Source organism: Ischnura elegans, chromosome 8, assembly GCF_921293095.1.
Source record: "Ischnura elegans chromosome 8, ioIscEleg1.1, whole genome shotgun sequence".
NCBI classification, from domain to species: Eukaryota; Metazoa; Arthropoda; class Insecta; order Odonata; family Coenagrionidae; genus Ischnura; species Ischnura elegans.
Genome location: NC_060253.1, coordinates 12,478,799 through 12,482,370, shown reverse-complemented (window position 1 = coordinate 12,482,370; position 3,572 = coordinate 12,478,799).

The following is a 3,572-nucleotide window of genomic DNA, read 5'->3' as shown; positions in this document are numbered from 1 at the left end:
ACTCTATAAATGAATAGGTATAATATTATATACATAACTTTATTTCATTCATTAGCATTAGCCATAAAATGCAATAAGCATCAGCTTGAATACAATGAAATTCGCTAGACCAGGAGCGAACCCTTTTGGTGGGTTTACCATCCTGCAGATGGCAGCACAGGCAAAACATATATTAAGCACCAAGGCAAGTTTATGAAGAGAAAAGTTTTCGTTATAACAAAAACATAAAAATCAAAACACAATAACAACAAAATAGAAACCATGATAACAAAAAAACGCTTTGATACTAAATTTGAAAAAATCAAATTAATCCTTAAAGAAGAGTTTTTAAAACACTTCCAATATTCTCCAGCACAAGCGAGCAAGCTATGTAGCGAGCAACTTTTAAAAGAAGGTAAAAATGTATATTCTATGGCAAAATTTTGCAATTATTTGCAAAACAAATGGCTCAGAGTAAAGTGAGTGAGAAAATATTTTTTGGGAACAAATTTTTGATGCCGATAAAAAGCCCGGACGAAACGCTAACATTTAGAAATCCTTCTTCAAGGCTTTTTTTCCCAAGGGAATATATCAGCTGCTCCACGGCGAATTGCTGACAAATACCCCGTTCCTCCTCTCCTTAACAGAGCCTTCTTCCGCGCAACGCCTCAATAATGGATAATCGTTTTCTTTTTGTCCGAAGTGAGCAAAGGAGCTGGTTGGTCTCTCTTTACCCGACCCAAATCTCTGCGGACAGTCCGGTCGGCCTCCGCAGTAGCCCCAGAAGCCAGCCTCCTTATTGGGGAATAAGCATCGTAAAACCAGTCAGACCGGCGCGCCGGCTTGCAACGCAGAGAACTGCTAACTTTATATTCTACATGGAGCGAGACAAATCGAGCTGGTCGAATCTCTAGCGTGAAATGAGCATACAGCTTATACAAATGAACGTCGAGAAATCTCCGAATGTAACTCAATTTTATTTACATACATCACATGCCACTTCTGAGTGATCATTTATGGCCATAATTTATCAAAATGCTTATGAAAAGAGTTAAAGTACAAGCCAAGAATGAGTTTCACGTCGCTGTAAAATATTATCGCTCTTGGTAATCGGAGAGATTGTAAAGAGTTAAAATAAATGGCTGAAAATACAAGTCCTCTAAGGAGAATTTTTGTTCTACTTGTACATTAATAACATATTAACTACATACACTCCCTGCACGCAGATTCTGGAACTTTCTGTCGATTCTTACTTTCTACTAATGGACACGTTAACCGCGCTTTAAGGCACTCACTTTAAAGGAATATTTCATATGAAACGATTTCGAACCTGAAGATGTCGCACAGCGACGAAAGTAACGTTAGTAAATCAGATGTGAAATTGACAAAGTTTTTTTTAATGAAGCAATTTCACCAAGTCACGCCTCAAATAATCAATTCTACTTGTCTGCGAATTTAATAAAAGTGATTAGGAGCAAAACCGTTTCCAAAGAACTACCTGGATTGCGAGTTAGGAAATCGGTACGAACTTGCAACCACAATGGTCCCAACATACCTCGAATGTCTTAATGGCAACATGGTATTTTGTCGCGTGACTTGCAACTAGCATTGTAATTACCTTTCATGCCCCTATGAATTAAATTAATGTAATCATATTCCTTCATTAAGGAGAAAAAATTGTTGAAGGTTTGAAAATTTACCGAAACGTTGGCTCAAATTATTACAGTTAATTCTGCAAGACCTACTCTTCAAGACACTTATCAACGTTAAAATTAAGTTCAAGTAAAGAAAAAAACTCAATTTATCATATAACTGATGATTTCAGGCTTAAATTTGTGAAGTTTTCTAATTATGGGAAATGAAAGAATAAACTAATGTCCACAGACTTTGATTCGTCATGCCCGTGGACAGTCCAACGTAGATTTTCGAAGAGGTGTTTATTTTATTAAGAATGTATTAGAAAATCAATCATGAAACAATTTACAATAATATAAACATTCCAAAATAGTATTTTTGGGTTGCTTTCATTTCGTAATATTTATTATAAAATAAAAAACATGTACTCTACCCAAAAAAGCAATGTCCGTGGACGTCATGACGGTGGATGTAATGTCCGAGGACATCATTTTCGTGAACTCCGCAGTCCATGGGCATAACAGATGGTAACGGACATGACGATACACTATTGCATTTTTACAGAATGTCCAATGATAAATAAAACAAACTTTTTCTCGTGAGTAAACACAGTATTCATCTTCTGCTGTATCCGTGTATCAGGTCCGTAGACAGCACAAAAGTAGAAATAAAAAAAACCAGTGTAAATATTACTAACGATCCCTGTCACTTACGTCATTAGATTATATGACTGACAAACTGTAATTAAACAATTTTGGTTCTTTACAAAATGTACGTTTTTTTTTAGATTGACCCTCATGCATGCATCTCCTCAGATATCAAGTCCAGTGCGACAGTAAGGACATCTATCTTTCGGGAAAGAGTGGCCACCGCAGTTGATATTTAAGGAGATGCATAGATGCATGTATGATCGAAGCACTGGAACATGTAACAGTGGTATGGAATCCGGGTCGTACTTTGAAATATATTAGTGAACCTTACAAATTTTAATCTTTCATTTTCCATAAAGTTTTCTTACTCTGAGTTGTTAACTTCCTTATATTTTTGGCTCATTAACTCGGTCTGAAAGTTCCACTCCATTTAAGACATTTATCGATTTAATATCACGTGATTCACCCATGTTTCCTTTCGTATTATACACTAGGAATAGCACAAAGGAATTAGATATTTGAATAAGAGAATGGACATCAAAGTTACTGCTGTTGCGAAAAAAATCATGAAATAAACTATCCATAATTTCTATCGCAAATCGGAAAGAAATTATAAAAACCCAACGAAATCATCGCCTACAGGACGATGGAAAAGTAGTCATCCTGACTCGTTTAGGAACCCGAGAAGAATTTATCTTAACTTTATGCTTTTTCGCTGAGAACTCTCATCGACCTCTCGTGTCTAGAAGCGTTCAATACAATTTTCCCTCGTTTCCACAATATTCATACAGAATCTGTTTTGCGATCAAATTTTTTCTTTCTAAAAAAGGACAACATTCGTATGTAATTCGTGTACCTAATTTGCTGTGAAAATCTTGACTTTAACGGCCTAAATGATATTTGAAAATAGAAAAAGTCTAACATATTGACATTAAAGGTCGTTCTACCGCAAAGCAGCTGTCATTCAAAAATCAGAAAGCATGAACAGTCAAGAAAAAGCACCTCTAAATTACTATTAAACATGCAATAAACTGACTCAAACTGAACGCTTACCATATGTCCTCTTTCTGCACGATTTAATCTTTTTATTTCTTCACCATTGCTTACATAAGTCAGCAACCCTAAGATTGGTTTGACGCAATATCCATTCCGCTCTCCTATCAACAATCCGTTTCATAGCGACGTATTTCTTCTCTTTTACATCCTTTATAAACAGTCCAATGTAACTAATTCGGTGCAGTCCTTTGCCCTTCTTCCCTTACACATGACCTTCCACGATTGTTTTCATCAGGCCATCATGTCTCATTA